Source organism: Papaver somniferum, chromosome 2, assembly GCF_003573695.1.
Source record: "Papaver somniferum cultivar HN1 chromosome 2, ASM357369v1, whole genome shotgun sequence".
NCBI classification, from domain to species: domain Eukaryota; kingdom Viridiplantae; phylum Streptophyta; class Magnoliopsida; order Ranunculales; family Papaveraceae; genus Papaver; species Papaver somniferum.
The window spans coordinates 30,507,574-30,533,834 of NC_039359.1; the positions used below are offsets into that span (position 1 = coordinate 30,507,574).

Consider the following 26,261-nt stretch of genomic DNA (forward strand, 5'->3'; position numbering starts at 1 on the left):
AAGTGCAGAAGCTCAATGGGTCCATAGCAGCCTTGGGCAGATTTATTCCCCGATCCTCGGACAAATGCAAACATTTTTTCAATATTCTCAAAAAAGGGAGTAAGTTTGAATGGACCGCAGAATGCGAAGAAGCTTTCCAAAGAATCAAGGAACACCTGGCTTTAATTCCAATCCTGCAGAAGCCTGACCCTGATGAGGTTTTGGCATTGTACATAACAGCAACAGAAGACGCAGTTAGCGTAGTGTTGGTCAAAACCAATACGAAGATAGAACAGCCTGTCTATTATGTCAGTAAGACCCTCAATTCTGCGGAAAGGAATTACACTAAGATCGAACAACTCATCCTGGCATTTGTATGGGCTACTCAAAAGCTGAGAACCTATTTCCTAACTCACTTCATCCGCGTCCCATGCAAAGCACCACTGGAAGCGGTCCTCAAAAGCGCGGGAAAAGTAGGTAGAATAGCCAAGTGGAACACCCACCTGGACCAATTCAACATCATTCATGAAATTCAACATTCCCAAAAATCCCAAGTTTTGGCGGATTTCTTAGCAGACCTCCCCCTGGACAACGACGAAGAGATTAGGGGAATACCAGAAGCCGACGAAGAAAGCAAGGATCTAGTTGATGTCCTCGAACCCGCGAGTCAAAGACAATGGGAAGTCTTCGTTGATGGTTCCAAAAATAAGGAAGGGGCAGGAATAGGCATTGTCATCACCACCCCAACTGGAGAAAGGATCGTACAGGCACTCAGGTTAGAATTCAAAGAGCATACTAATAACATCGTCGAATACGAGGCAGTCGTACATTCCCTCCGCTTAATAATAGAGATGGGTGTAACTGATGTAAGACTGACAAGTGATTCACAGCTGGTTATACGGCAAATAGGGCTCGAATACAATGTGTACGACAACACCCTCTCAGCTTACATGGCCTTGGTCCAAACATTGGCATCACAAATTCCGAACATCAAGTTCCGGCACTTAAGCAGAAGGGATCTCAGGCACGCGGATGCCCTAGCATATATATCATCCATACTGAAGTACAAGAGTATCGAAGCTATCAAAATAACAAGGGTATACGAGCCCTCGATTGCAACACAATTTTCCTTTGCTACAAATCAAGATACAGTGGAAGAAAATATCGAAGATCAGGTGGGAGAAGACATCCGTGACGATTTTGACGAAGAAGATATCCTGTCAAGAGCAAATCAAGATGAAGATTTCAGCAACGAAGATGATTGGAGAATGAAGATCCATGCGTTTCTCAAGGATGGAACCTTACCCGCGGATCACAAACAAAACAGGAAACTACTCTCCAAAGTAGGAAGATATGATCTTCGGGATGGAATCCTGTACAAGAAATATTTCCTCGGACCATTACTATGATGCTTATCCAGGAAAGAGGGGCATCGAATTCTAAACGACAATGGTGACGCATGAAATCATAGCGGCATGAGATCACTAGCCTACAAAGCAAAAATGCAAGGATATTACTGGCCCACAATGATACAAGATGCCGCAAGAATGTCCCGACGATGTGAAGAATGTCAGCGTTTCGCCAAAAAGATACATGCACCAGCAAAAACGTTGAATTCTGTGGATAGTATGTGGCCATTCGCAAAATGGGGCATAGATATCGTTGGGCCTTTCATCGAAGGATCAGGGAAAAGGCGATTTTTGATAGTAGCCACGGACTACTTCAGTAAATGGGTGGAAGCCAAAGCTTTAGCCAGGATCAGAGACGTGGACGTGTTTGCTTTCATATTCCAAAACATTATTTGCAGGTTCGGCATACCAGCGGAAATCGTGTCCGATAATGGTAAAAAATTACAGGGGAAAAACATAGACATGCTCTTCGACACTTTCAAAATAAGGAAAAACAAGTCCACCCCCATATACCCTCAAAGCAACGGACAAGCGGAAGCTACCAACTATACCCTCGCTCTTATCCTCAAAAAGCAATTAGACGAACACAAGGGGCGATGGTGTGAACAGCTACACAATGTATTATGGGCATACAGGACAACACGAAGATCTTCCACTGGGGAGTACCCATTTATCCTCACTTATGGAGCTGAAGCAGTCATCCCAACAGAAATCCTCATGCCAACCACAAAGACCGAAGCATGGGAGAAAAATCTCAGAACATAAATGATGTTAGAGAGACTGGACGACCTGGAAGGAAGAAGGGAAGAAGCATTGCAGAAGATGGAAAATTATCAACGGAGACTAGTGAGGGAGTACAACAAAAAGGTTAAGCTTCGAAATTTTGTAGAAGGGCAGTATGTGCTAAGAACAATCCCGCAGTATCAACGAGAGAAGAAATGGGGAAAATTAGCACCTACATGGGGAGGACCTTTTATAATACACGACATTGCGGGAAACTGTTCCTACTATCTTCGCAATCTGAAAGGCGAGGTCCTCCGGCACCCTTGGAATGTTAAATGGCTCAAACCGTATTATCCATAGGAGTAGCGCAGCTTTGCATCTGCGTGGAGAATACCAGAAGAAGAAGGCAGCGTAACCGCTTTACATGTTTCTATCTCTGGACGAGGAGTAGCAGGCCTCAACCTATCAATCAAACAAACTTCTTAGGAAATCTTCAAGTAAACGAAATGGTCAAAAGGCCCGCTGGATGAACGCATGTACATTACATTATAAATTAACAATATTGGGGAAAGTAGTTAACCTACAATCTCTCAGGGCTCCCCTATCAGTATCTATGAGTGTAAGACCAGGGGGAAGGCACCCAGCAGAAAGAGATACCCAACCAATTTCAAGGCAGCGGGTCGACGGAATGGGTGCATGTAAATATTTTCAAATAAGCATTCCATATCCTAGAGCGCTGCCTCGGCCCCCACCGTTTGGGAATCCTCTGGCCCAGGATTCGCCAGCGGGGTGACAGGTCTCAAGACGATCACGAAGGTATTTACCTTCGGTTTCGCACTCAAACACTCTCAACTTTTTACAAAACAAGTTATTTCTAGTTTAATATTTCACAATACTTTAAAATAAAAAGATGAATTGATAACGCAGGTACGCCAAAACGATGATCCATTTCATAAAGAGTTGATTACAAGATTCAGCAAATAAGATAAAGCAGGAAACACATCAAAAAATGATCCGAAATTATATAATCAACAGGGATCAACTTTCTATGACTAATAAAAGAAATCTACTTGGACGATACAGCTCCATCAACAGGGTTGTCTCTGCGAGATGAAGGTACGCTACCACCTGAAGAGGGCCCATAAGTACCAGGCAAAGGCGCGGGAAGGGGACGGCGCGGATAATTCTTTACAAGACCATGTTCGACTTTAAGACCAAGTTCAATCTTATCCAGGACTTTGTTGGTCTCTTCAGCCAACTGATATCGAGCCTTATAAGTGATAACAGCGGTCCGCTGGTTGGCCTGAGACAGCAATACAGATAGGCGTTCCGCCTCTTTGGAGGCAATCTCCGCTGCTTCCTCACGAGACGCGGCCAACCCTTTGAAATAGTTGGATTGTCCTTCCTGCTGCACTAAGGCAGATTGAGTCTTTTTAAGGTCATCATTTGCTGCGTGAAGTTGTCCCTCGATTGCTGAAAACAAGAAATACCAAGGGATTAAAACGAAGAAATAACAGAATCACACTCGATAAAACGAGGTTATACCTTCGACATTAGCCGAAGCCTCTTCATACTCATTGACAACTGCGTCCCGAGCCTCATCAAGAAAGTCATATCCGTTGCATAGTTTCTTATAATCCGTTTGAAGGTTCGTAAGGGCAAATTGACTCGCGTCTAAGTCTACCTGCTTCATTGAATCCAAGTGACGAAGATGGTTGACTTCGTCATTCATCTCCCCCATCCTTTTATGGAGTCGATACACATTCACTTCAAGATCTCTTTCAGACTCCACTTGGCGAGCAACATCAGCTCGAGACGCTGCTAGGGCTTTACTAAGAGCACCAACCTCGGCCCTAGTATTATCTCTTTCCTCGGAAAGACGCAGCATACTATCCCTAACCCTGGGGCCTAAGAAATAACGAGCCTGTTGTAACTCTCCTTCCAAAAAACGCACTCTAGCCTCTAAGTCCGAAGCATGTTCTCGAGCATCACGCAAGTTGTCACGCGTCCATAGAAGTGTACCATTAAACAGACAACGGTCATGATTGTACTTATTTTGCATATCAAACATAAGCGTTCGCTTTTCACGCCACTCAGCTGTTAAGGCGTTGTGCTCATCAGCACGAGCATTCCACTTTACGGCTTCGCTCTTCAACTTACCCACCAACTCTGCAATACGGGATTTCTGTCGTTCCCTTTCTTTCCGAAGCCATATTAACTCGGGGACTCCACCCACTGAAGATAGGGTGGGGAGACTCAGACAGAACACCAAAATACAAATAGGGAAACACAAGGAGTGAAAATCCGTAAAATACGAACCTGTGAAGGACGAGACACTTCTCCGAATCTGCTCCAATGCGTTGCGGACTATAGCAAGTTCTGAATGAAGACTCTCCTCAGCGTTACCCAGCTGTTCTTTTTCCTTCAGACGGCCCCTCAGTTCATTTATTTCTACTTCAGCCGCAGACAGTTCCTCTTCTCTATGACGAAGCTTGGCCTCCAACTTTAAAGACTTTGCTTTGAAGAATTGGTATAGAACATGGTTACAATGTTCGCTCCTCATCATCTACGTCACAAACAACAAACATTATTATACCAAAGGGATCAGATATCACGAAGAACACAATGCGCGGATATCATAAAAAGAGTACAAGCATTTACCTCTAAAACACGCTGCTGGGGAAAACCGTACTGGTACCCATCCGCTATGTCCATCCTATCAGCAACAGAGGAGGGAGGGTCAACCACTAGGTTAGCTTCCGAAGCTCTAAGATTCTTCTACCACATCTCAGCAACGAGGGCTTCAGAAGACAATTGCATCATTCGACGAGTATAAGCGTCGGAATTCTTCTCACCAGTCACCACGGGGGCAGGGATAAGGACGAACATCAGGTTCTTCTTTTTTATCCAAGCCAAAATGGCATCTTCACCTTCAGGCATTAGCGAGTAAGGGAAATCCTCGGAAGGAGACTCAACCGCAGACTTCCCCTTGGAGGTTATCTCCTCACCCGCGCAAGTCTCGACATTACCACCCTCAGCATGACCACCTGCATTCTCAGCCTGTTGATCAGTGCTACCTTCTTTGCCAAGATCCCCAAGCACATCCCACTCATCATTTGGGGAAAGCAATGAGAAGTCTTCGGCAAGACCCATGGCAGCAGTCACATCAAAGGATTCCCCCGCGGAATATATCCTACCGAAAGAAAATTCTGGGGAAATTATGGGCAGAGTACCCACACCAACAATGTCATCGTCAACAGGGGCAGATCCACTCCCGCCAGTACCACCAACAGTAATATTACCCTCAGCCTCACCATCACCACCCGCGGCAACTTCTTCTTCACCATCACCACCCGCGGCAACTTCAGCCTCACCATCACCACCCGCGGCAACTTCTTCTTCACCATTACCACCTTCGTCATCAGGGTGGACATTTCTTCATCCTCACCATACCCTTGGTTTACGGGACTCGTAACCTCCTCATAACCCTCAGCCTCACCGATAACCGCAGTAGAAGATTGTTTGGGTCCAAGTTTCTTCTTCTTCGACACCTACAAACCAGTATACATCCCACAAAGGCTCATTTTTTCCCTCACTTCAAAAATGAAAATTATTTCAAGCGAGGAAAAAGGGGCAAAAAGATAAGGAATATAAAAAGAAACTATACCTTGAGCAGCAGCACTCTTCGATGGATGGATATCACCAGAACCCTCATCCTCATCTCCATCAACGACATCAAGAGCATAAGGAAAATTCATGCCCGCGAAATTCGGACGCCAAGGACAGAAATCTCCATAACGAGCAGGAGGAGTTTCACGAGGCTTGCTATTTTCAGAAGGACGCCAACCGCGTGGACCCGGAATCCATCCATAAGCCCAAGGACCAACTACCTAAATAACAGTAGCACGCCATTCATAATAATGGTCACGCTTGATCCTTTCACGAGAAGGAAAGAGTTTCCGTTTAGCAGATCCCTCAGTACCAGGAACATACTTCAGCTTGGCATCACTCACCTCACTCAAAAGACGAATTTCACCACGGGGAGCAGCAATATTACGAAAACTAACACTCCACGGCTTACGGTTTCTGCTGTTGACATAATCCCCAAAAGAACTGTTAAAATTCTGAGGAGTATACCACTCTCTCTCAGCAGGATTTGTAACATAGCAGGTCATCATAGTCTCTCCCTTGCTTCGCAGGTAACATTCCTTCAGTGAACGAAGATAATTCCCAGATAGTTGTGACACGGAACGATTATGAGTGTTCATGGAAGAGCCTTCGCGACTAGACAACACGTCATAATAAAAGGAGTCACCCGACTTATATAGGGGCAACATAAGACCCGCCTCGAAGGCTCCAACCGTAGTCAACAGATGAAACTCGTCAAACTGATAATTAGCAAGGAGTTCGTAGGTGATATCATCATCAGGGGAATATAAGCGAACCTCAAAATCTTGAAGTTCATGTTTTTCCTTGAACATCTCAAGATCAATATGCTTGAAAGTGACTTTCTTCTTACCAACTGAAATGCTGCGTATCACGGGGACAATTTCTTCTTCGTCTGCGGAATCAGAAGTAGGACCCAATTCCGAAGCCTTCCTTTTAGAAGGAAGATTTGTAGACGGATCAGCTCTCGACATAGTACCCTTGGAGTACTTCCCTTTGAAAGAAACCGCGGGAGGAGGCGGCAAAGATTTCTGCGGAGGCACTGAAGGAGGAGCCATTGAACGAAGGGGCAGAGCATCCACTATTTCAGTACGAGGAGGAGGAGCCCGCGTACTCCTAAATTCATCACAAGGAGGAGCCTGCGTACTCCTAGAATATTCACGAGGACGAGAAGGGGAGCGGTTAACAGCATACCTAGATCCAGAAGGACCCTTTGGCATATCCCCTTTCTTAGTAGGCACAATCTTCGCATCGGAGGAAGATGAAACCCTATGACCCGAGGATCCGATTGCGAAGACTTGTAAGGGACTTCCCCAAGTGGAGACCTGTCAGAATCTATGCGCGGAGGGGATCCTGACGGACTAGACGGCGGGGTTTGGTAAGGAGCCCACGGACGATCAGACATATCTACAAGGAAACACAAAAAACAGTTTAGAGAAGAATACGAGGAGATCACTAAAGATCAAAAAAACCCATAATTGATGGTTCATCCGGATAAACATTAAAAACCCTAAGAACTAAAAAATACTCCATCCGACTCCAGGGATAATACTCAGATACAGAATCACAGACGTTGTAACAAAGAACAGGGGCAAGCATATATGCTTCGACATGTATGATCTTCATCGCAAAATCAAGAACACAGCAGCAGAATACAAACGGGTAGATACATAGATAAATCAATGATGAACAACTAATGAAAAACCCCATACCTGTATAGAAGAGGACGACAAGCACCAACCGCAGTCGAAGAAAGGAGGATCGGAGATATCAAAAGATACAAGGGCAGCAATAATCAAAAACGAAAGAAGCAGAAGAAAGAAACGGAAAATTGAATACTATATTCCTCACAAGAACGGTGATAATAAATGACTAAAGAACAAGAATAAGAAAACAAGAAGAGAATGAACACTGACAAGAAGAGGGTAAAAGTTTTTTTCACATTATCTTTCCTATTTATGAAGTTAGAGAAGACAATAACTGCTCCTCGTACCAAGGAGCAGTTACGGGAAAATTTAATGCAAAGTGGGAAACGTGTAGGACTACCTTTCTTCTTCAAAATTTCAAAATACGCCCAAGTTAGAAGAAAAGGGGCAAATTGTATGTACACCTTTCATCATCCACCACGTGTACAGAAAGAGACACGTGGAAGGCATGCGAAGTGAGACATCAAAACATGATAACAAGCATCTCATCAGAAGATGCTATCGGTCAGCAGATCTAACGGTTAGGGATAAAGGACCACAGAGGTATGATGGCTCAGAGGAGCACCAGATAATACCCCTTGAGTGTTAACACACCCAATCCCGAGGAAGATCCCAGATCAACGGCCGAGAGGAAGTTTGGCTGACACAGATGTGACCAGACAAAGAGACACTTGTCTGACACGAGAAGACATCCATCTACCCGCATTAAATACCAAAGAGATATACACGTGTCAATCAGCTCGTGGAAGAAGCGAGGATAACCCTTCGTATTCAAGCTCAGGCCGCGGCATATGTCGAAGACCTCTGCGTAATAGGCACAAAGCACAAGAAGATAAGATTACAACTGTACCTCAGAAAAGGGACCCACGTTCCATTCCTATAAATACCCCTCTCCACTAAGAGAGAAGGGGTGAACGATTTTGGAGAGAAATTATAGGAGAATATAGGAGAGAGAAATAGGAAGAGTAAGTAATCCCCTACTTGATAGACGCATTTATGTGTCTAATATAGCTCATTTGTATATATTGTTAGTACTCGATATTGTACTTATTTGGTTATTTTATGTATTTGTAGGTGTTTTTGGAAAATAATCTCTTGCGGCGAATTTGGCTAAAAATGTGGCATTTGGACCTCCGTTGATAACGTACCGGAAGCGCCTCAGAAGTGTACCGGAAGTATCCCAGAAATACCCCGGAGGAACCCCGAAAAAAAAAATGCGGAAAATGCCCCAGAGGACACTTGCTATACGGACCCTTGATTTTGGATAAGGGGTAACCTAATTACTAAGGGGTGACCCATTTCCAGGCATCTGCTAAAGGGAGACCAGCCACAGATAAGGGGAGGTCAACTTCTCAAATTCAAAAGAAAATTTTGGCGGGAAAAAAGGCAGCAGCGTCAACAGTTTTGGATCAAGGATTTGAGCGACCTAGCAGGCGATTCAATGGGCAAATTTGGTACCCACGGACTCTACAAGACATAAGGGACCTGTTAGAAGCGATTAGACCCATCTAATTGGGCTGGATAAGTCAGAAAATCCACACAAAGTCAAGACAGTGCACACGGTCCCTGTTTAGGGTTTTGAATTGGTTTGAAAGATTTGGGAGAGATTCTTGCGTGGGATATACTTCAAAACAGTTGAGTTCAAGTCAGAGAATTTTGGGAGCAATAGAATAGCTCACAGACGCATACAAAGATCGACAGATGGAATTATTGTTCAAACTGCACGTGAAGAATAAGAGATTTATTCTCGAATTTGATCGAGTTTCTAGGGAATCTGAAGGCTATATAAGTGTTGGTTTACATCAAAGAAAGGTTAGAAACCTTTAGGAGAGAGTTTAGAGTCGATGAGAGCCTAGGAGAAGCAATTATAGAGGAGACAACGCTGCTGCTGCTGCTGCCATTAAAGCTTCTGAAGAACACGAAGAACAGACTCGCAGAGTCAGTCGTTCTTCAGCAGACTTATTTTCATACCACTGTTTGTTTCACAGCAGTAGATAGTTATCGTTTACAGCAGTCTTAAATTACCATACCTTTGTAACAGTGGCGCTGTAACACCATACAGCGTTGCAATTCCTGTTTCATCTTATATCATCAATAAAAACCTATTTTAGCCATGAATTATCTTGTGAGTGTGTTTTGGGATGAGGAGCTAAACCCATTAGCCGAGACGACGGAGGAAGCCATTGGTCCTATTGATTGGTATAATTCTAATTTTATTATTTATTTGCAATATTATTATTTGATTATTTGCATGAATTGAATTTAATATAGTTTTTATTGTAATTGTGAATTATTTTGATGAAGCATGCTGGGTTTTAAACTTTTGATGTTTTATACTTTTGATTACAATTATTACTTCAAAAATATATTTGAGGCAAATATTAGAATTATTTTAAAGATAAATTGCATGAATATTATAGAATTTACTATTAATGGTCATGGTGGAATCCTAGTCTTGGTGTTTTCTCTAAAGGTTTGAACTATTTTATTTATTTGCCTGTTTAATTTAAATCTAGAAAAATTGTTTTCTTCACAAGTCTGAAAAGACCCTGTTTTTACCACTACTACAATCACTATTTGAAAACCATCAAATTTTTGGCGCCGCCGACGCGGACTGTGTTTAGTTAGCATTTTTTTTAGATTTTTTTTTTATTTTTGTTCTTCTTTACGTTTTTGGTTTTTTTGTTTCCTTGCAGATTTTTGAAGATTGGAGCGAAAGACAATTTTGCCAAAGCTTGTGGTGATTTACTTAAAGTTTGGGAGCGAAAAGCAAAGCTAAAGGAGCGAAGAAGAAGATTTTTTTATTTTGTAAAAGAGAGAAAAAAAAAGAGAGACATTTTTATTTTTGTAATTTTTTTTTAGACTTTCTTTTTTTTTTTTTTTTTATGGACTTTGGACATTAATTTTGGGACATTTTTATTTTTATTTTTAAACCCTACGGAAGGGTACCCTTAAATAAAACTGTTTGCAGGGAAGGACGGTGATTACAATATCACTCGGCCCCTCGGGTTCGCACACGGCATAGGAGTCGTGGCCCGAGTCGACTTCAGCGGTTCTTCGCCCGTCTGGTACGGGAGGTAAAATTCTAAACACCCGCGAATCTCCTGCAAGCGGGTTACTGGACTCCTTAAGGTGAATATATGCTGAGGAACTTGAATATGGACTGTTTTTAAATTCCTAGTAAAGGGCAAGGACTGGACCATATAAGATAAGGGTTCGGATTTCATCACCGCTCCCTTCTTGCCCGCCTTAGGAAAACGAAACCTAAAGCGAACCTAAGCCTAAAATTTGGACTAGAAAGAGACCTATAGGGTATCGAGCTTAACAGGACAATCATTCGAAAAATATTGGTTACTCTTTTAAGCACACCTCGAAGTTCTTGACGGTTTCTGCGAGTTGAATGCGTGACTGCGCCGCATTGGATCGGTGAGGTTTTGGGTATCAAAGCTCCACTGAGCTTCCCTCGCCTCGATTCAACTTGCTTAAACTCGGATTGATTCCAGAGGGGTTTGCTCAAATTGTAACGAATTCCCTTTCGAAGGATTAGAAGCTGGTCTAGAAACAATCTAAGTGGAGCCATCATGCTTGTTGTTTGCTAGAAATCTTTAGGTTTGCTGTGGTAAAGTCGAGTCAGCCTGCTGTGTGATTGCTAGAACCTTCCTGTTAGGATTTTTTTTCTTTTTGAATTTTTTTAGTGTATGCCCGATTTTGTTAGGGCTTGGAAAAGAGATACTCTAGGTCGATTGATTAGCGAAAAACCTAGTAGTTCTTCTGATTTAAGCAGGGAGCTCGAAGACTCTTCTTTGAGAGCCCTGTTTTTGGAAACTTCAGTTTTGAGAATCTGTCTCTGAGGAAATACCCCTAGTACTCTGTTGTGCCAGCGATGGCAACTTTGAAAGATTACATGTTCCCAACTAGGACCAACCGAGCTTCATGCATTAAATTGCCAGCCACTACGGCTAATTTCGAGATAAAACCTAGTATTCTTCAAATGATGATCCCTATATTCTTAGGAAAAGATGATGAGAACCCTTATTTTCATATTAGGGACTTTGAGGAAATCTGTGGGACAATTAGATAAAAGACCTTACTGATGAAGTCTTGAAACTTAAGATGTTTCCCTTTTCCTTGAGAGATAAAGCCAAGACCTGGCTTAACAACCTACCGTCTGAATCCATAAACATGGCAGGAACTTATCGCTGCCTTCTATATGAAATTCTACCCTAAGCATAAAACTGCAGCTGTTAGGCAGAAAATTAGTGCTAGTGTGCAACAAGAGGGAGAGTCTCTTTATAGGTTTTTAGAGCGATTCAATGATCTCCTATCTCAGTGTCCTCACCATGGATTTGATAATATGAAACTTGTACAGATTATTTATGATGGTTTAGACTATTCGACCAAAGCCATGGTTGAGTCTATGTGCGCTGGTGAGTTCACTAGTAAAAATGCTGATGATGCTTTTACCTTCTTAGGAGCTATCGCTGAAAAATCCCAACAGTGGGAATCTTGTGTTGAACCCCCTAAAAGACTCTTGGTCAATAGAAGTAGCACCAATATGGTAGATACGAGTTTTGCGTCAGATGCTAAGTTTGCTGCTTTGTCCAGAAGGTTAGAAGCTTTAGAAATGGGTCAGTCTAAAAATAGGCCCCTTGTTGAACCTAATAGAGCCTCTCAAGTCTCTAGTTGTGGAATAGAGCCCGATAATTCATTTTGGGAAGGTCAGTTAGTGAAGAACAAGCCCATGCTGTCTATAACAACTCTAGGTTTGAGAACCGTCAGAAGTTTGACCCATACTCAGAAACCTACAACCCTGGTTGGAGAAACCATCCTAATTTCTCTTGGTCTAAGGGCCAGAATCAAGGCCAGTCTAGCAATTCTCAGCCTCCCCCAGGTTTTGGTTTTAAGAACTCTTCAGGTCAAACCCAGTTTCAGAACACTTCCGAGAAAAAGATCTCTACCTTAGAGGAAGCTATCACTATGTTAGTAAGTAACCATGACATGCTATCAAAGAACCACATGAGCTTTCAACAAGAAACTAGGCAGGAATTGAAGAATACTTCCCAGAGTCTTGCCAAGTTAGAACTTCAAGTAGGACAAATAGCTAAGTTTATAAGTGAGAGAGAGGATGGAAGGTTCCCTAGTCATACTGATCCTAACCCTAGAGGAGAGAAATCGTACAATCATGTGAATGCTGTCACAACCCTAAGAAGTGGAAAGAAAGTTGACAACAAGGTCGCCATGCCTGATAGTGAACATGCTGTAGTTCACCCTGCTGAGCCAGAAAATGAGGAGACTGATAGAGTCTCCAAAGAGACCAATGAGGGTCCTGTTGAGCCTCACTTTGTTCCCAGAGCCCCGTTTCCCCAGCTGCTAGTTCCGACTAAGAGGGAGTCCAACTTTAATGATATATTGGAGGTTTTTAAGCAGGTTAATATCAACCTTCCATTATTAGATGCAATTAGGCAGATTCCCTCTTATGCCAAGTTCCTTAAGGACTTGTGTACGCGAAAGCGTAAGCTCAGTGTCCAGAAGAAAGCCTTCATAGCTAGTCATGTGAGTTCTATTATTCAGAATACCACTACTCCTAAGTATAAAGACCCAGGGTCCCCTACCATTTCTTGTACAATAGGTAAGTACCGTGTTGAGAAAGCGTTGCTTGACTTAGGAGCCAGTGTGAACTTACTGCCATATGTGTACCTTAAGCTAGGACTTGGTGAGATGAAACCTACCCAGATAACACTCCAGTTAGCTGATAGGTCCGTTAAAATCCCTCGTGGTGTGATCGAGGATGTTCTTATTGAGGTCGACAAGTTTATTTATCCAGTGGATTTCGTGGTCCTAGATACCCAACCTGTCCCCGACCCAGAGAACCAAATACCTGTGATTTTAGGTCGCCCATTCTTAGCTACGTCTAATGCGATCATAAACTGTCGAAATGGTATTATGAATCTATCTTTTGGTAATATGACTATTGAGCTGAATATTTTTAATGTAAACAAGCTACATTCTGAGCTAGATAGCACATGTATTGAAGAGGTGAACATGATAGGAACCTTAGTTCAGGAGTCATTACCAAACATCGTACCGGAAAATACATTGGAGAGTTGTTTATCCCATTTTAGCCTGGATTTCGACGATGATAGTAACATTGAACAAGTAAATGCTCTGTTGGATTCTGTTCCTATGTTAGATATTGATATATGGAAAGATAGGTTCGAACCATTACTAGCTTCTGAGTCTATCTTAATACCTTATTTAAAAGAGCCTCCTGAGTTGGAGTCTAATTATACATTTTTAGGCCCACCCGAGTCTTTCCCTGTGATTATAGCCTCCGATTTGGATAGTGATCAGGAAAGTAGTCCAGAGACCGTGCTTCAAGAAAATAAGGAAGCCTTAGAGTGGACCATAGAAGATATGAAGCAAGCTGAGGATGAACCACCTGATTATGACTTAGAGAAAGCAATTGACCTTTTTCAAGAACCCGATGGTCTAGAAATTAGGAACATTGTGACTAGTCATTGTAGAGGCACCCAAAATTCTAAGTTTGGGGGTAGAGATTGTCAATTATCCCCAATAGAAGTCCCTAACTTGGGACTCAAGCCTAGTGCATCTGAGGTATCGCTTGAGTGTATTCAGACTCCACAACCTGATCCGCCTGATAATGTCCAGGAGAAAATCCAAATGTTAGAGACCCGTTTTTCGGATGAATCTGTTTGCCGAGACACTCATATGAAGCCCAAGTGGGCACCTCAGATAAATCCAGTTGTCTTGCGAGAAACTTTAGATCAGGTTGTGCTCTATCTGCTTTCTGATCTTGAGCATTTGTCTCCTATTTGTGGCAGTTCTATTTGGTCTTATGGACCCACAATTATTTCGACTATTGGTATACGACTTTGGAAGGTGAAAATTCTTTTTGAGGTATTTGATGTCTAGCTAATGACTATAAATTTAGCATTTACTGGGAGGCTCCCGCGTTCATGTGATACGGTAATATCCTTCCTTATTTCTTTTCCCTCCAGTGGTAATAGTTTCTCCTTGTTCATGCTTTTATTTTCATCCTTAGAACATTGAGGACAATGTAAGATTTAAGTTTGGGGGTGGGGAAGAAACACTTTTTGTTAGCTTTTAGTTGCAATAAATAAACTCCAGAGCCTAGAAATTTATGCCTATTGAGGATTGCACTAACTAATCTAAGTGGATGGAAGCATTTTGATTGTAGGAGTTTGAGGAACCAATCTGATTAGATGGAAACATCTAAAGAGTCTATTCATAAAAGCACAGAGCTCAGATGTTAGAAATAACATGATAGTTTCACCATATCTCGTTGAGTCCTTTTCACTTCTATTTTATTTTGTTTTTAAACTATGTTTCTCTAAGTGATAGGTGGGGCCCACGATTCAAGTTGTTACCAATGCTAGGGTGAATTAGAGTGATTGAGATACCAAAAAAAAAAAGTTGAAAAAAAAAAGAAAAAAAAAAAGAAAAAAAAATGAAAAAAAAAAAAAAAAAAAAAAAGAAAGAAATTGAGACCAGACCATTTGACCAAAAGGAATAAATTCAATAAAGTCGACCACTGGTACCCTTGTATATGCCAGTTGTGTTGACCTAGAGTTAGGTTATCGACCACTGGTACCCTTGTATATGCCAGTGTTGATATTAGTCAGACTAGTATCTCAATCCATTAGGATAGGTTCATTTTGGCGGAGGCCTTCAGACAGATATGGGAAACGCCGTTCACTTAGTAAACATCAAAACCATCTATGTTTTTCTATATCCATCTCTTAATCTTTCCATGTGATTAGTTTGACTCCGAATATGATGTCCATAGTGCAACTATCTGAGTAGAGCTCTGTCACTTTATATGAATTTTAGTATGCTTGAGTGCAAACTCGTGTACACAATTGGAATTTCGCATCAGGGTACTTCTTCCTGTAGTCAATAAGTATGCCAACCAAGGAGATTCTTTAGTGCCTTCCAAGGTTCTGCGTAGATAGCTAAGGTCTGGAGTACAGGTTTTGTGGGTATATCTCTGGTAAGCCCTCCCGAGACTATAACTCGGCCACTAGGGCCACCTAGGGGTTTAAAGGCTTATTGCATACGCTAAATGCAATCGACGATGCCTGCGACAGTGAGTTAGGATTTTATTTTGTAGTTTTGATTTGCTCGGGACTAGCAAATAATAAGTTTGGGGGTATTTGATAGACGCATTTATGTGTCTAATATAGCTCATTTGTATATATTGTTAGTACTCGATATTGTACTTATTTGGTTATTTTATGTATTTGTAGGTGTTTTTGGAAAATAATCTCTTGCGGCGAATTTGGCTAAAAATGTGGCATTTGGACCTCCGTTGATAACGTACCGGAAGCGCCTCAGAAGTGTACCGGAAGTATCCCAGAAATACCCCGGAGGAACCCCGAAAAAAAATGCGGAAAATGCCCCAGAGGACACTTGCTATACGGACCCTTGATTTTGGATAAGGGGTAACCTAATTACTAAGGGGTGACCCATTTCCAGGCATCTGCTAAAGGGAGACCAGCCACAGATAAGGGGAGGTCAACTTCTCAAATTCAAAAGAAAATTTTGGCGGGAAAAAAGGCAGCAGCGTCAACAGTTTTGGATCAGGATTGAGCGACCTATCAGGCGATTCAATGGGAAAATTTGGTACCCACGGACTCTACAAGACATAAGGGACCTGTTAGAAGCGATTAGACCCATCTAATTGGGCTGGATAAGTCAGAAAATCCACACAAAGTCAAGACAGTGCACACGGTCCCTGTTTAGGGTTTTGAATTGGTTTGAAAGATTTGGGAGAGATTCTTGCGTGGGATATACTTCAAAACAGTTGAGTTCAAGTCAGAGAATATTTTGGGAGCAATAGAATAGCTCACAGACGCATAAAAAGATCGACAGATGGAATTATTGTTCAAACTGCACGTGAAGAATAAGAGATTTATTCTCGAATTTGATCGATTTTATAGGGAATCTGAAGGCTATATAAGTGTTGGTTTACATCAAAGAAAGGTTAGAAACCTTTAGGAGAGAGTTTAGAGTCGATGAGAGCCTAGGAGAAGCAATTATAGAGGAGACAACGCTGCTGCTGCTGCTGCCATTAAAGCTTCTGAAGAACACGAAGAACAGACTCGCAGAGTCAGTCGTTCTTCAACAGACTTATTTTCAGACCACTGTTGTTGTTTCACAGCAGTAGATAGTTATCGTTTACAGCAGTCTTAAATTACCATACCCCTTTGTAACAGTGGCGCTGTAACACCATTACAGCGTTGCAAATTTCTGTTTCATCTTATATTCATCAATAAAAACACCTATTTTAGCCATGAATTCATCTTGTGAGTGTGTCTTTGGGATGAGGAGCTAAACCCATTAGCCGAGACGACGGAGGAAGCCATTGGTCCATATTGATTGGTATAATTCTAATTTTATTATTTATTTGCAATATTATTATTTGATTATTTGCATGGAATTGAATTTAAAATATTAGTTTTTATTGAATAGTTGTGAATTATTTTGATGAAGCATGCTGGGTTTTAAAAACTTTTGATGTTTTATACTTTGTGATTACAATTATTACTTCAAAAATATATTTGAGGCAAATATTAGAATTATTTTTAAAGATAGAATTGCATGAATATTATTTAGAATTTACTATTTAATTGGTTAATGGTGGAATCCTAGTCTTGGTATTTTCTCTAAAGGTTTGAACTATTTTATTTATTTGCCTGTTTAATTTAAATCTAGAAAAATTGTTTTCTTCACAAGTCTGAAAAGACCCTGTTTTTACCACTACTACAATTACTATATGAAAAATCATCACTACTTCCCCAGACCTATGTATATTCTAAAGTCATTCGACTATCTTTGTAATCATTCATTACATAGTGAAACACCAAACCCCGTGGATGTAGGCCTTAGTGCCGAACCACGTAAATCTGTCTCATTTACATTTTAACACCTTACATTCAGCGTTAAACTTCATATGCTTTATATTTATGCTTGATTCTTGGTTTATTTCTTTATACGAACATTATTTATGATAATATTCGACTAGACAATGACAAGCCCGAAGGCTTCGAGGTGATGAATCGATATAATCATCCCCGTTACGCACACAACGTACAATTTTAGAATTAGGATGTATGCGAATATTGTTTGTGAACACGTGAATGGCTTCGTGATTTATGTGTTCACACCATCGTAACTGTGCTCAGACATATTGGATCATTAACAATCCATAAAAATCAAGCCTTTACTATGTTCAGACATCGCGTCCAAAAAATTTAGGTACTGGCTATTCTGAAACTATGTCTGCAGTTTGTTTCAACTGCGCTGTTGCCAAACTAGAAATTTGGTAATTTGAGTATGTGCATGTGTAATCAATCTTTTCTATTGAGTGTAACACTGACAGTGGCTGGACTATGGGAATGTGCTAGAAGTGGGACAAATGAATGGGACCTAGGCTGGACTATATGCCATCCTGAAAAGTGAAAAATACTAGAACCCCCTACTATATGGGTTCAATATATAGAAGCCCCACTAAATGGATCCTACACTATCAACTCCATTCTTTCACATTTGCATATTTCTAGGCCCAGAACTTTTATTTTAAGGGCTTGATAATAAAGTGACATTTTCGTAATGACAGTATTACCCTTTTCTATATATACAAGCATAAAATAAGTAGATACACTTTCATTTCTCAATTTTCTTTCTCTCTCTTGCCTCTCTCTCTCGTCTGTAGAGAAAACCATTTCTAGGGTTTTCTCAGATTCATTTTTCACTTTTCGAATCAATTTGATTTAATAGAAATTTCGTAAAATCATTCGTCATTGAGGATCTGGAGATTCTGCTGATGATGTTTATGGATTTCTTAAACTTAGTTCGAATATCTCTGTTTTACGAAGAAGAAGATGATGTTTATGGATCTTTGACGATGATGACGATGATGTTCAATCAAATAATCGATTGAACTTAATAGATGTGATCCGCGTCTGGATTTTTCAGTTGATTCGAAGATGTGAAAGGTATTTATTCAAATTTATAGATCTGAATGATTTAAGATCTTTCAGTTGATTTGAAAAATTAATCAATTTATAGATATGAATGATTCGATTCCAATTTATTTAACAACTGATCATCTATGTACGAACTCTCAATTGATTATAGTTTGTTGTTTCAAATCTACTCCATGTAAGGTTTTCTGATTTGAAGTTGTCGTTTCTTTTAATTTCGGAAATCAAGAAGAATCATCACTGTTTCGGAAGAACAACAACAGAATCAAGGCACGTTTTGATTTTTAGTTGTTGTTATTGTTTGTAATTTCTCGATTCAATTTTAATTTCGTTCTCTATTTCAATTTTGATTCAGTTTTATCGCAAATTTGATTTCCTATGAAAATCAATCTTGATCTGTTTATGATCATTTAATTTTGTTTTGTTCATTTAGATTAGGTGATTTTCAGTTGGATTGGAGAAAAATTAAGGAATGTGTGGATTCAATTTTATAAATCAAGTGTGTATAGATTTATTTAGGAGAATGATGTTTTCCTATGAGGTCAAAGACTGTTGGTTTTCAATTATGGTTGAAATTACTACAACAATGCTACTTACTGTCATTTTGCATCATGTGATTCATGGTTTGATTGTGAAACTGAGTTTTTGAGTTAATGATTTGAAGTTGATTGAATGAAAGCTTGAACCTGAAATCATACATGAAGTATTGCAGACGATCTTTTTTTCCTCACACTTCAGGTTTAGATTTGATATGTGTAACTCTTAGTTACATTAGGAGAATACATGTGTAACTCTTAGTTACAGCAGAGAAATGCATATGTAACTGGTGATGTTGTTGTATTGTTGAGTGTTGAATATACTTTGTTGAGTCTGTAACTCTGTAGCCACTCTTGAGGTGAGGATATGCCTTTGTTATATACTTTTTGCAGTTAAGTTTTGATGGATATTATGTCTCCAAGGGTTCAGATGTGCATTGTGTGTTGCATGTTTTGATTTCCATTTGGAAGATTGATGAATATGTTTTATTCTGTTTACAGGTTAGAGATAGTATGTGGTTTTGCTGTAGTGGCCTTGTTGGAGCCAGATAAACAAGTTATGGTGCTAGGAGGAAATAAGGGTATGTAACTTACAGATGTGTAACTACTAGTTACACAAGCTAAATAGATGTGTAATTTCTAGTTACACATGATAATTAGATGTGTAACTTTTACTTACACATGCTAATTAGATATGTAACTTTGTATTAGATGTATTCATTTGAACTTTGTATTAGGAAGAGAAATGTTTATTTGTTGTAAGTTATCTGACCTTTTTTGGGTGTGTAACTATTAGTTACACATGCTAATTAGATATGTAACTTTTATTTACACAAGTTAAATGGATGTGTAGCTACTAGTTACACATGCTAATTAGATGTGTAACTTATATATACACATGATAGAACGCAGTTTACACAAGATGTGTAACTGCAGTTTACACAAGCATTGTATATATGTAAATACAGTTTACACAAGATGTGGATATGAGATGTGAAGACGTTGAGGTGAAACTTTATTTCAAGCAGTGTGCGTATGAGATGCAAGCAGTGCTGAGCTTCGATGCTCGTGTTGTTGGAAGTATACTGTGAAGACATTGAGGTGAAATTTTATTTCAAGTTTTTTTTACTTTTTGTTCTTTATTAAACAAGAGATTATTTACTACTTTTCAAGTGTTTTTCATCTTTGCTTTGCATTTTTGTTTTTTCTCCTGATTTATGATTATTGAAAAGCTGATTTGAACATGAACTTGTAACCCATCGATTGTTTATGTTGAGGAAAATATTTGAGTTTTTCGTGGTTAAATGTTATTAAATGGTGGTTGTAGACTTTAGAGGATGAACAAGTATTTCGAGTGTTTACTTGAAGTGAGGATGGTTAGTTCTGTTATTGCAATGTCTGGGGATTATGTATTTCAATACTGATTGAGGCTTTGTTGTACACTTTATGCTGCAGGCGTTTTTTTGGGACAGTTCATGTGTTGGCTTATGGAGTATCTACCTTAAACAGTGCAGTTGCTTGTAAGAATGCTAAAAGGTCAGTCTTGTGCCTTATTATACATTTCATTTAGTTTTTGAAACATTAAACAAAATAAGCAAAATGTAAATGTGCTAGGGTAGGAGTAATAATTAGCGGATATATTTGTTGAATTCTTTGTATTGTGTTGCGTCTTCGGTAGCTTAATAGATGGTATCTGAAGACCTCTAGTTTTCATACATTGTTTCTGCTACATAATTTTTTGCAATGTTACTTGCTTACACGGGAAAAGCATATCTTAGAATGTGAATGGTGACTACTACATTAGTTGACACTGATGTCTTTGAAGCTTGTTAGTTTTGATGCTTTGATGAATTTTTTTGCCAGAGGTACACAATTAGGCTCAGTATTTGCTGATTACATAAGTCATATGTATGTGTAATTCCTAGTTACACATGCTATATGCATGTGTAACTTCCAGTTACACTATCTAGATGCATGTGTAACTTCTAGTTACACTAGCCATATGCATGTGTAACTCTTAGTTACAGATGCTAAATGCACATGCAAAAAGTGTTATTCTTATTTTTGGTAATTTTATTAACAGAAAGTTGATTCATTTTTCATGAAATATTATATGTAAGGTTCTATAGAATCTGAGAAACTATTATGTGTTCTATATACACTGAAACTATTTTTGTGTTCAACGAAGACAGGAACCGCAGTCATGGTTTGCTATTTGTGGTATTGGTCTCGCTGGAACTGGAGTTAACGCTGAATACACAAGTCAGATGCATGTGTAACTCTCAGTGACACTAGATAGACGCATATGTAACTCTCGATTACACTAGACAGATGTGTGTGTAAATTCTAGTTACACATGCTAAAAAATTGTTGTAAACGAATATTAAAGTAATACATGTATTTTTTTATATTTTCTTTTTGATGTCTATTTTTTGCATATATATACAAGTGTAACTTTGCATTACACATGTCATAAGGATGTGTAACTTCTGGATACACATGTCATATGCATGTGTAACTTCTGTTTACACATTCACACTGTACTTTAATAATTTCGGGCCTAAATTTAATAATTTTGGGCCTAGATTTAAATTATATTTAATTACGGGCTTGACAATATGCATAAGGGTATCAAGGTCTTTTAATAATTCGGGGCCTAGATTTAAACTTCTTTTAATTAAGGGCCTCATATTATGGGTTACCCATGGGTGGAGCCTGAGCCTAATTTTCCCTCCTGAAAATGACTAAACAGAGAATTGATCTGTACTTCTTCATACGTTTACCTTGTAATCGATAAAGTACATATCAGGAGGAGGAGAAAGAGAAGTTGGCTGAGACCAATATGTTGGCGTTATTGGTTGGGAAGCTATGGATGTATTGATGTTGGTGTTGGTCATAATGGTTGAATAATTTATTATGCAGTTGTGAAAATGGATGCATAACATATTATGTATCTACAAAATTTGTTGCATAACTTGTTATGCAGTCCAGAAAACGGTTGCATAACACGTTATGCAGTCCAGAAAACGGCTGCATAACACGTTATGCAGCAACTTTTTTGTCACTGTTGAAACCAACAAAAAAAAAGACTGCATAACTTGTCATGCACCTGCAATAATATCTGCATAACATGTTATGCAGTCGCGAAATAGATGCATAACCTGTTATGCATTCGAAAATATGGCTGCATAATGCATTAGGCATCGAAAAAATTGTTGCACAATCTTTTATGCATCGAGAAAATAGATGCATAATGCATTATGCATCAATTTTTTATGTAGTTACGCACTAATACAATGGCTACATAACTTGTTATAGATGCATAACTTTGTTATGCAGAGGCATAATTTGTTATGCAGTGGAGAAAATGGTTGCATAATTCGTTATGTGTCTGCAGAATGTGTTATGCATATTTTTTGGTGGCTGCATAATATCAAGTTTTCGAAAATTTTGCCTACAATGATGATCACCTCCGATTTTTTCGTAAAAAAACAAAAATTTGATATTCTTGTTTGTACTCGTTGCGTAGCTCTCTTAAAAATATTTTCAACGATATAAAATTGGTAAAATTCTAAGGTGTGGATTTTTAGATATGTTGTATCCAAGTTGTGTTGCCAATTATACCCCTGATACATAACCCATCATACGGATGCATAATCCGTCATGCAGACATTTTTAATAATTTCATATAATTATGGATGTCATGGAACTAAAAATTAATTGTGCGCCTCACAATAAAAATATTATTTTTTCTGAATCTGCACGTAAGTTTCCCATGTTCTTAACTATATAACTATTGACTAATTTAATGTCTATTATATAGTCAGTGGCTCTATGGATATCCCCTCATGGCTACACATTATGTCACGAAAAGCATGAGATGGTGATAAATTAACTCACTTGTATCAATATACTAGCTGCGTGCATTTGTGCTTTAATTTGGTGCGTCTACTTTGACACCAAAAAAAAGTTAGTATGCATGGCAGTAACAACATATTCTCGTGAGCTCTAATGAATCAGCATGACAAAAGCACACTCTTAGTTTGAACTTTCTTTCTTCCGGTCATGAAATTTATCCAAATTCACATTATCCTAAGCCTAATCAATCATCCGTTTATCCTTCTTTTCAGAAAAATTACTAGCCAAACAACTCTCAACACTGCTCCTATCCAATTGTTCATTGATCAACATCAAAATATTCATAGCAATCAAAACCAAAAAACACTAGAAAAAATAACTTTATTTACATCAAGATCTATTATAAGCAAAAATCAACAGACACTGATCAGATCACTAGCCTTCTTCATGACAACCAGTTACTTAGCAAGTCTACTCAAAACTCTGGTTGTCAAATTTCAAGAACTTCAAAAAACTAGACCTAGTTTCATTCCACTTCCTGACATCTCCAGTATTGCCTCCTAAAAGTTGGTCCCTTCTATCTCCTAAAACTTACCCACAAAAAAAGTTGGTCCCTTCTATCTCCTAAAACTTCCATGAAAAATAAACACATACACAATAAAAGAACTTTTTCTATGATGATGGAAACGGAAAAACCCACCTTCTTACCGGTTTACAGCAACCTTACGTATTTTCAAAACCCTTGTAAATTTTCACGAAGATGCACCATAAATATATCAGAAATTAACCTCCAGGATTCCTTTTTCAAAGGGTTTGATAATACCCCTATGACGAACACCAAGGACCGTCATCATTGTCGCTGCCGAGTTCATCATCATCATAGTAAAAACCGCGACGATGAGCAGGAAGATAACCATCATCATCATCTATATATTCCTCCTCTTCTTCTTCATTGTCATTTATCTCATGTACCTCCATAACAGGGTTGCTATCAATATTCAAAACAGGAATATCCTCTCCATCAGAATCAACATTTAAAGGTTCTGACATGGTCCGAGAAAACCTCCTTGGTATCTTTTTCTCATCTAGATAACAATGATACACCATTGTCGACCTGTTTCTGCTTCTCTTTCTTCCTTTAATCCTACCTGGTAGCCTCATCAAGATCTGTTATCGCATCACTGGTTTCATTACCCTCTTCAACATTTTATTGTTCCTCACCTTCACTATCACTTTCAGTTGCACTCATGATCTTCTTCCACTTACGTCTCCAATCACCCATTCTCTCACGCCTATCCCTTTCTTTACGTGTATCAATTGCATCGCACTTCCTCAAGAATAACTGAAACTCTTCATCATTCTCGATTCTTAACCATTCAAATTCCTCCTTCTCTCTCTTTCTGGTTATCTCTTGATTTAGAAAGGGGATTAATATCTCCATTTATATCCTCAATTGTTCTTTTTGCATGTTATATTTCTGGTGAATCTGCTGGCTGTTCATTGTTATTTTTGTTTCCTGGATTATTCTCATTCTCAGTCACTGCTCTTCTCTCTAAAATCTGTGAAAAATCTTTATACTTTGGGTATAATTTGTGTTGATAATCCAATTATCACTCATTCTCCCTTAAATAGTGTGGGTAGATTAACCATAAATGACCATTTATGATGCATGGTTAAACGTCGCATCTCTTGGCATACCACGCTAATTCAATTACATACACATTTTCTCAAAATCCATCATTACTCCTTGTCTAATCATATTCTCAAAACGTATTTAGACCTCTCCTATCGTTCAGATTCTCTCGGCAATGTCATTAAGAGGGTACTAGTAAGTGTCTATATACCTTGCATGGCCTTAATTGTTGCACTAATAATCTTTGTTGATTTTTTACAGATTCGTAGTTTGAAGCACCTGTTGAGAGGCACTATGATACACTATGGCTTACACATATGGAACATGCAATGTATCCTTTACCCAAATAATTTGCATTACTTGAACCAACCTAACCATTTGGCTAGAACCACTCAAACACGATTACTAGCCACCAAAGCTCATAATGGCAAAAAATTTCTTTCACCTAATACTACCTCATTATTGGAGTTGTCCCATATGGCTTCTTTAAATGGACATAAAATTACAATCACCATAAATATCTGCTTACCCCTTATAGGATGAACCAACTTCATACGATGAGAATCTCTGTTGTCAACACCAACTTGAGAAGGCTAAACTTGAAACTGTATACCTACAACAACAACAAAAGTGGACATTCCACTGATATCCCATGTGCCAAAGGGAGGGTCAAAGATCAGTCCTTAAAAAAAATGTTGTTTGTATCTCTGCTTATGCTATCTTCCAAGTCTCTAGTTGTCATGCCTCTTGTGACACAAATAATCTTACACCATTTAAAACACATGATCCATGTTCTCTATCTCTTATATTATATGTAAGAAGCATATTTTTAAGAATGATATGGCTCTGTCTGTTTAGATTCTCCAGCTAATTCAAGTGACATATCATTGTCACAACAAAAATAACCAAAAATATCATTCTTTAACCTTCTCATCCAAGATATACATTATCATCACCATTCATTTCAAACAAAAATACTTTTTATTTGTTTATTTATTACACCTCTCTTGTGGTTTAATCATTTCCCAACTGATGAACACTCTACCCATCTCTCCCCTAAACCCATCCCTCCCTGAAAAACAAAAACATCTTCAATCCCCATTACCTTACTTTACTGATAAAGAAATTCAAGATCTCTCTACTCAAATGTCTGAGAAACTCACTATACCTACCAAATTTCCTTCTTCTCTAACTGAACTTGTCTTCTGATAGACACATTTTTGTGTCTAATTTGTCCTCAATGTCCGTATTATTGGAACTTTATTTTTATACTAATATTGTGTTTTTATGTATTTTTAGGAAATAAACATTTTTGGAAAGATCTGCTCGAAAAATGTTTAGGAAAGATTATGCGGGGCATCCCCGAAGGACATTTGTTATTCGGACTCTCATTTTGGTTAAGGGGCAACCCAATTACTAAGGGGCACCTCAGTTGGGCATTTTCTATTTACACTCCACAGACGATTAGGGGCACTTCATCTCTTTAAATTCAAAAACTTTTTTTGGCGGGAAATGAAGTTCTCAATTGTTAGAGTTTCAATCAACAAAATGAAGGTGTTTTAGGGAGATTCAATCGCTCAAACTTGGTAGGAAGATGTGATATGGCATGAGGAACACATTATGGGCAGTGGGTTCAATCAGAAGTGGCTGGAAAACGCGTGATGATCCTTGAGCCCAAAACAGAGCACGTGCACTGTAACACGAGCAAAAATGGAGTTCTTGTG

At 39.1% G+C, this 26,261-nt stretch overlaps 1 long non-coding RNA gene across 2 annotated transcripts; it reads left to right on the forward strand.

Moving 5' to 3' along the window:
* The first annotated feature begins 20,050 nt into the window (after positions 1–20,050).
* Positions 20,051–21,328, forward strand: LOC113353096. 2 transcript variants are annotated; one of them, XR_003361075.1, is made up of 3 exons: positions 20,051–20,147; positions 20,502–20,566; positions 21,239–21,328. It is a non-coding gene; the product is annotated as an uncharacterized LOC113353096 (long non-coding RNA). The 2 variants fall into 2 exon arrangements; XR_003361074.1 differs by having other exon boundaries at positions 21,235–21,322.
* The last annotated feature ends 4,933 nt before the right edge of the window (positions 21,329–26,261 follow it).